The sequence below is a fragment of the Podarcis bocagei genome, assembly GCF_964188305.1.
Source record: "Podarcis bocagei genome assembly, chromosome: 6".
NCBI lineage: Eukaryota > Metazoa > Chordata > Lepidosauria > Squamata > Lacertidae > Podarcis > Podarcis bocagei.
In genome coordinates this window covers 4869116-4877363 of record NC_138130.1, presented here as the reverse complement: position 1 = coordinate 4877363, position 8248 = coordinate 4869116, and the positions used below count along the sequence as shown (strand labels likewise).

General features: G+C 41.2%; 1 long non-coding RNA gene across 1 annotated transcript; it reads left to right on the top strand.

The window, feature by feature from the left end:
• The first annotated feature begins 260 nt into the window (after positions 1-260).
• LOC308589500 lies at positions 261-6968 on the top strand. Its single transcript, XR_014009326.1, has 3 exons — positions 261-352; positions 1924-2353; positions 6316-6968. It is a non-coding gene; the product is annotated as an uncharacterized lncRNA (long non-coding RNA).
• The last annotated feature ends 1280 nt before the right edge of the window (positions 6969-8248 follow it).

Here is an 8248-nt window from a genome sequence, read left to right as displayed (position 1 = left end):
ACCCTCCAAGTGTCCCTATTTTCCAGGGACAGCCCCAGATTTACAGAAGCCATCCTGGTTTCTGATTTGATCCTGGAAAGTCCCGCTTTTCCCTAGGATGTCCCTATTTTTATCAGCGAAATGTTGGAGGGTATGGAGTTATGTGAGCCCTGAATCAAGGAGATAAGTAACTATACAACCTTCAGAAGACATCTGAAGGCAGCCTAGTATTGGAAAGTTTTTATCTTTAATGTTTTATTATGTTTTTATATATGTTGGAAGCTGCCCAGAATGGCTGGGGCAACCCAGTCAGATGCTGATGTTGCTGATGATGGAATACGACATCCTCTTTTCATCAGAGAAATGTTGGAGGGTAAGCTATGAATCCAGTTAAACTGCTTATTTTTATATTTAGGATAAAAGCATTATAGAGGTTTAGAATCGCTGACTTCAATCAGTCATTTTCAGGGGTGGTATGTCCCATTTCGCTGCCTGAGGTGAAATGAGAAGGTGCCTCCCCAGCAAATCCTCATTCCTCCTCTTCCCGGGTCGTGTGGCAGTGCCTATGAAGCAGCGATGGCAATGGGTTTTGGTGAGATCTCACAATATTTTCAAGAGTTCCTGTGAGCTCTCACAGAGCTGTTATGAGAGCTCATGGAGTGCATGAGATCTTGCGAGATTTTGATGAGAAGAAGTCACTGCCACTGCTGCCACCCTGGCCATCTTAACAACAGCAGAAAAAAACCAACAAACACAAGAACTTCTTGTGTTCTGGTGAGTGCCAACTGCATTTGAATGGACATGTCACAGACAAGCAGGGGGTGGGAGGATCTTAATAGCAGACCTGAGTGAAGACTTCAGCTGTTTGTCTTCACAGGTCTGCTCACTGGGCATATAATAGGGCTTTCATACCTTGAAGAGCAAAAAAGAGGACAGCCCAAGTCGCTGCCAGCCTGCGCCAGGGAAAGAGGTGTGTGGGCATGGGTGGGGCCACCCTCACCCCCATGTGCCTCTTTCCCTGGCTTGAGATGACAGTGGCTGCCGTCTGCAGAGAAGCACAAGCTAGTCAAGCCTGAGCCACTGCCAGTCCAAGCGGATGCAGGACCCCAGCACCTGCTTGATCTTTGATGCGATGACCCCACTCCGCTGCGGTGCTTCTGCTTCCAGGGCACAGTGCCCTTCCGAGCATGTGCGTGCCCCCCCCAACCCACCCACCCCCAAATTTTTTTTAAAAAACCAGACATTTAAAAAAGTGAAAATGCCCAGATGGGCCTGTTGGCCCTGGGTTTTCCCAGACATATTGCAACCCTAGCATATAATTCACCACTCTCCCACCCTATGTAGCATGTGGCCCTGCCCAAAGGTGGGCAGGCAGATTCTGTGTATGACCATGCTATGGAAATATTATATCACTGCATTCAGGGCCAGGGAGGGATTTACCTGCAGGTAAGTTGGGCCCATCAGGAGGGTTTTGAGTACCTTATAGCAATTGTCACCACGTGTTGGTGGATAAGGCATTGAATTGGATTAAGCTCTGTGCCCGGGCCCACAAACATTATTTTCCCCACAGCCTTGGGAGGCAGATGGCCTCCACTACAAATAATAATAATAATAATAATAATAATAATAATAATAATAATAATAATAATTTATACTCCGACCATCTGGCTGGGTTTCCACAGCCACTTTGGGGGCTCCCAATAGAATATTTAAAACACGGTCAAACATCAAACATTAAAAACTTCCCTAAACATGGCTGCCTTCAGATGTCTTCTAAAAGTCAGATAGTTGTTTATATCCTTGACATCTGATGGGAGGGCATTCCACAGGGCGGGTGCCACTACCAAGAAGGCCCTCTGCCTTGTTAGCTCTTCATTCACCACAGTACTTTAACAGAACAGGATAAGATTCAATGGCCCATCTAATCTAGAATCTTGTTTTCAGCTGTAACCAGCCGAGTGCTTCTGGGAATCTCACAAAGAGGGTACAAAGGCAGGAAGACTCCATGTTGCTTTCTCCCAGCATCTTGTACTCAAAAGAACTGGTTCCTCTTAACATGGCAGTTCCATTTAGCTATCACAGATAATGTAAATAATACACTTCTACTCCAAGAAACCCAGAAACAGCCAGAGAAACTTAAGCTGTTCATTTAAAGACTGGAAGGAAATTGGCAGTATGTGAAAATCTGGACCTCCTATATTTGTTGAAAACATAGTTCTGTGGATGTCACAGTGCTCTGAACAGCAGTTTAGAAATGAAGATAAATACCTGTGTCTGGCTTTTCACACCTGGAAATTCCTGTATTGCCTGATGCCAAGATTCAAGGCTTCAAGCAGGCATCCTAATGAGAAGGCACGCTGTGACAATCTGCTAGGTAAGCTACTGTATGCAGAGCAATTTCATTATTTTTAATGTATGTGCATTGCCTGTGAATACTGAAGGATCCTTTTTACTCCTAACTCATCAAATTCCGATGAAAAAACTACCACGAAAAAGCAAGAAAGAGAAACTCTGAAGGACAGAGACTTCTGAGCTTTCAATGTTTTAAACATATTTCCCAGAGTAATTGAATTTGACGATAAACATCAGGGACAGCCTTTTTATCCTCAATATTGCCATGCCTCTCTTACAACTTAAATCTTTTCTTTCTTTCTTTCTTTCTTTCTTTCTTTCTTTCTTTCTTTCTTTCTTTCTTTCTTTGTCTCCTGGAGCTAGTAATCTGCTAATTTTTGTGACATAACAGTAGGGCACTGGAAGTGGCACGAGGAATACTTAACCTCTACCTGGAGTTACACATTAGTTCAATACATGGTTACACCACACCATTTCTAGCATGGCATTTGACCGTGTGATGCCTCAGCCGTGTCATCCATAAGCTCAGGATGTACAGTTATTGGTTAGGAATGACTGATTTTGCCGAGTTCCATTCATTTATTTCCCCTTTGGTTCTCTCAGACCCAGGTTCCACTCTTGAATTCCAGTTTAACTAGAGAAATTTCTAAAATTAAATTATAGAATTGGAGAATGCACATTTTCTGCAGCTTTCCGTTCTGCAGTACCTTCACTTCTCTTGCTTCTGTCCTTGTATGTAACTGAAGACAGGTGCTTGCACACTAATAAAACATTGCAAAAACGGAGCAACATTAAAATGTTAATATGTATAATTGCATCCAATTTCACCTAGTTAAGGAGGAGTGCTTGTATTTAGTTGAGTGAAATCCCATTCAACTATATAGACATACTACATATGGGACGCGGGTGGTGCTGTGGTCTAAACCACAGAGCCTAGGGCTTGCCGATAAGAAGGTTGGCGGTTCGAATCCCCGCAGTGGGGTGAGCTCCCTTTGTTTGGTCCCTGTTCCTGCCAACCTAGCAGTTCGAAAGCACGTCAGAGTTCAAGTAGATAAATAGGTACCACTCCAGCGGGAAGGTATACGGCGTTTCCGTGCGTTTCCGTGCGCTCTTCTGGTTTGCCAGAAGCGGCTTAGTCATGCTGGCCACGTGACCCGGAAAAACTGTCTGTGGAAAACGTTGGCTCCCTCGACCAGTAAAGTGAGATGAGCGCCGCAATCCTGAGTCGTCGCAATCCTGAGTCATCGTGACTGGACCTAACTGTCAGGGGTCCTTTACCTTTACTAAGGTAAAGGACCCCTGACAGTCCTGAGTCGTCGTGACTGGACCTGTCAGGGGTCCTTTACCTTTATTAAGACTGAATTAGGTTGTTAAGTCAGTAGTTAATTTCATGCAATAGAGCTAGGACAGTGGGTGGCAGCCTATGTGTATTTTCAAGATTTTGAATTCTGACCTCAGTGAAGAGGCTTTTACTGTTGCACGTAGTTAAGCACAGGAGTGGCCCAAGCCATTTTGCTGCCCAGGGTGAAAGACAAGCTGGTGCATTCCCCATTCTGTGCACGAAATCTGACTAGACTTGTAGCTGAACCATGCTTCAGCACTCATGATAGAATAGAATCCTCCACTGCACCCTAGGACTGCAAGCAGCTAAGACCTCATGGCACACATTCCTAGCCACTATATGCCCCACAAAATTTGCCACCTGAAGCAGCTGCCACACTCTGAATCTTGGAAGGGCCAGCTCTGGTTAAGCATAAAGGTAAAGGGACCCTTGACTGTTCGGTCGAGTCGTAGACGACTCTGGGGTTGCAGCACTCATCTCACTTTACTGGCCAGCGTACAGCATGACTAAGCCGCTTCTGGCGAACCAGAGCAGCACACGGAAATGCCGTTTACCTTCCCGCCGGAGCAGCACCTATTTATCTACTTGAACTCTGACGTGCTTTCGAACTGCTAGGGTTAAAACCCTATTTTGCCCCAGATCATGGTAAAGCTATTCCGAAAAGCTATTCCTTCAGACCAAGGGTTTGTGGGTGTTGAGATATGGGCGTGAAAGAACCTAGCATGATCTTTTCACTGATTTACTTGGTTTTAGATGTGTAGGGATTTCATTCAAACATATAACTTGCTGTCTTGAAATGATACATCTAGATTTCAGGTCACAAACAAACATTTTTTCCAGGAGAAAACATGTGGAAGAACAGAGAGTTTAATACAGTTTTGCTTTTCTGTTAAATGAACTTATGTTCAGATACAGTTTTAACTGTACTTATGCTAATGATTGCTAAAATATTTTCATGGGATGTGTGAAGCAGATACAGGGGGGAAAGTGGTGAATTCAAAAATCTCTTTTTGAAGTGTTTGAGTGAAAAACACAAGGAAAAAAATACTTTTCTATGTTCAAAGCATCCATCTTCAAATTACTGCACAGTTGAGGTTGTCATTAATCAGTGTATCTAGATAGCTTGTCATGTTTTATTACTTAAACCATCTGCAATAAATGTCACTCCATTCAACTGTAACATCAAAGTTTTATCTGGCACTTTTAAAAGGATGCTGTACCTTTAAAAAATGAGAAGTGAACACACGAAGAACAAAAACCTGCCAGTTCACTGCAGAGATTTGTGTTCTGTGCAGATCCTTAATGGTCTGCATGACTACAGTAGTTGCTTTATATCTAATTCTGCACTAATAAGTGTGAACTCACGGATGGATCAGAAGATTGCAATGTTAATTCCAAGCAAGATCATGTCACATTGAACTGGAATTTAATTTAAGGAAGGATTATACATGGATTAACTGTCCTATTAAGAAGCCCAATCCCAAATTTATGTGTCCTATATCTCTCGTATGAGGTTATATTTCTTCATTAACATCACAAGTGATGTATCAAGAGATACAGATATTAGATACATCACATTTTAATATCATCCAGATGCATCTATATTTGGTTATAGATATTTTATTTTTAAAAAACTTTTATAAATGAATAATATATCAGCTAGATATCAAGAGAAGTATTAGCCTTTGACTTTATACATGTTGTGCTCATTGATTGTGGCACTGTGAGAAGGCAATGGAGAAGTACCTTGAGAAGTGAGAAGCCCTTAATTCACAGTGACTAGGAAAAGGGAATGCTAACAACAATCCAAGTATCAAGGTGTTTGTTGAGGCTTTCTGGGTAGTCAATAGAGGCTTAAATCAGGCTTATTTTTATAGCAGTGGGACAACCTTGACTTTAAGACCCAACCTAGATGTGCTAATGGCAGACCTATCACTCCAACCAAGAGTCTCTTGCAATCATGATTCAAGTATGGATTGTTTTTCTCAGTTCATCATTGTCTTGAGCTCACTGATGGATAAAGATGAGAAATAAATTTAACAAACCACAGAATTGTAGAGTCGGAAGGATCCCTGAGGGTCATCTAGTCCAACTCCCTGCAATGCAGGAAAAATACCAATAAATAGCAGTGTCAAGGGGCATTTCCTAATTATTAATTTTTTGCTTTAGTTTTGTTGTATTTCTGTATTTATACCCAAACATGACCTTCTGTAATAATTGCTTGTTAGTTTGGTAGCTCATCTGATTTGATCATTTTATCTTTTTGCACTTTTAATAATTAAACTGTGTGTGTTTGTGCACACACATTTAAATGGGGATGTAGCAAAAGCTCACATGGGGGAGATGTTCTTCTGAGGCTTACTTCTCCATAGTTTACCACTTAACCTCTTCTCCTTTCCCCTCTAACTGGATCTGATTCCAAAATTAAGCCTAGCTAGAGAGAAGTGCCAGGGGGCAGGGTTGTGAAGAGATTTATGTTGGTCACAGAGTTAGCCCCCTCCCCCCGCCCCTTTTCTCATCACACTGACCTCACTTACACCTGTTTTATGCATGATTGGGTAAGGCCCACATTTTAAGAGATGGATATGTCAATGTCAAAGCTATTTACTGACTGTATTTATAACAAATCATCTTTCCCCCAGGGAGCTGCAATGCCTCATCTAGACACTGGACAAACCTGCATAGTTGCTGAATAATGGGCTTCAGACCATGACCTGGGCTCACTGCTATCACATTTAATTTGACTTTGAGATATTTAGAATAGAAAATGAGGTTTAATGGAATCTGCAAACCGACAAGCAGTCAGAATGTAAGTGATTTTACATTTTACTGCCAATATACATTTTCCCCAGAAGTACTGGACTGACCACTGTTGAAAACAGAATGCTGAGCTAGGTGGACTTTGGTCTGCCCAACCATACCTTGCTATATTTTTTATTGTCTTTTGGAGCAGATTGTTGGGTAACAATGGGCACAGTATTTTAATAGCAGTTACAGTGATTTCGTTTGCCCTTGGAGTGATCTTAGCTTTGAAACTTGCTTTACACGCAGGCATACCAGCAAGTTGAATGTTGATTCACCTATCCTGCCCCCCCCCCAAGTAAAAAATAACAACAGGGGGCTCTCTTCCTGTGTGTGTTTGTTTCCAGAATAGTTATAAAATCAGTGGGAGGCTGGCTGTTGCTGATGTCCCTGGTGCTTACCAATAGGCAGACTCCACATAAGCATTTTCATGATTTACACAGTGAAAACCAGGAGAGCGTGCATTAGGATGGAAATAAATTTATTAACATTTGACTTCAATATTACATTCAATATTTTCAAAACTTCAACGTTTGTTGGGTTTTGGTATGGTTTATTATTATTTTATTGCATTTTCAGCTGTCTTGAATGCTATTGTATGCTGAAAAGGTGAAATGTAAATTATATTAATATTAAAACAAAGAAACAAGTTGTTATATTGTCTTTGCCCCGAGTGTCATTCCTAGGGATCTTGAGATGAGTTTCATTGTATAAAATATTCTAACTGGATCAGCTTCCAAAGAAAATTTGAACTTTTTTGGCTAGAATAAATAAATAAATATTAATTTCATTAAAATAACTTACCTATATATTGTCTTACATTTCAAAAAGTACTACCAAGGCTATTCACAAACAAAACAAGAACAAAATATCAGAATAAAGCCAGATCAATAGAACAAAATAATAAGATCAATTGCAATGAATGGGTATCAATAGTCAGGGAAATGTCTCGGTAAATAGATACTTTTTGAATTGTTGACTGAAACATCATACATCTGGAATCCACCTGATCTCCATGTCATGTGACTCATCAGACATGAATCACAGACCTCAAGGTGATCAAATAGTCCCAGGTTGGCAGCCAAAAGAGTTGATTTATTAAGCTCCTCGGGGGCATTTGCCTGGTTTTGGAAAATACTTCTCCTTCTGACTACATTGCAGTTCTGCACAATTGTTGATTCACCAGTCTGAATGCATCCCACTAGTTCTCTATGGTGGTCTATTAAATGCTTGACAAACCCTCCCAACCATGCCATGCGCTTGCGGTTCCAAGGCTGCAACAAGGGAATGAGGTTCTAATGCGCTGGAGGCGTGTGTTTGGACTAGGTAAGTTACAAGTTTTGCTGGCCTGCTTTAGCAGAATTGTACTGCTTGCAACTTTAAATCTATTTCTGAATCCCTTCAGACTGCAAAATCAATGCCATTATACATTTTATATATGTTTTTCTATTGGCAAACACTATCAAAGTGGTTGCTATCTTTCAATCTCACAAATTACAGTGTTTCTGGGGAGAAGTTAGTAAATGCATTGAATTTTGGGATATTTCTTCTGCTGGGAATCCCAGAATGTTCAGGTCACAAATAGAGCTGTCTTTCCAAATGTGGCAAAGAAAATGGCAGGCTTGTTATTTCCACCACGTTGTATTGTTATTTTTGAAATTGCTAACAGGTCTGTTATGACATGTCAGCCTCAAGAATACTTTGCATTTAACAGAATTTTCTGACGTGTCTAGCGTGACAAAGAGAATTCAAAAGAGCTCCTGCACAAAATAC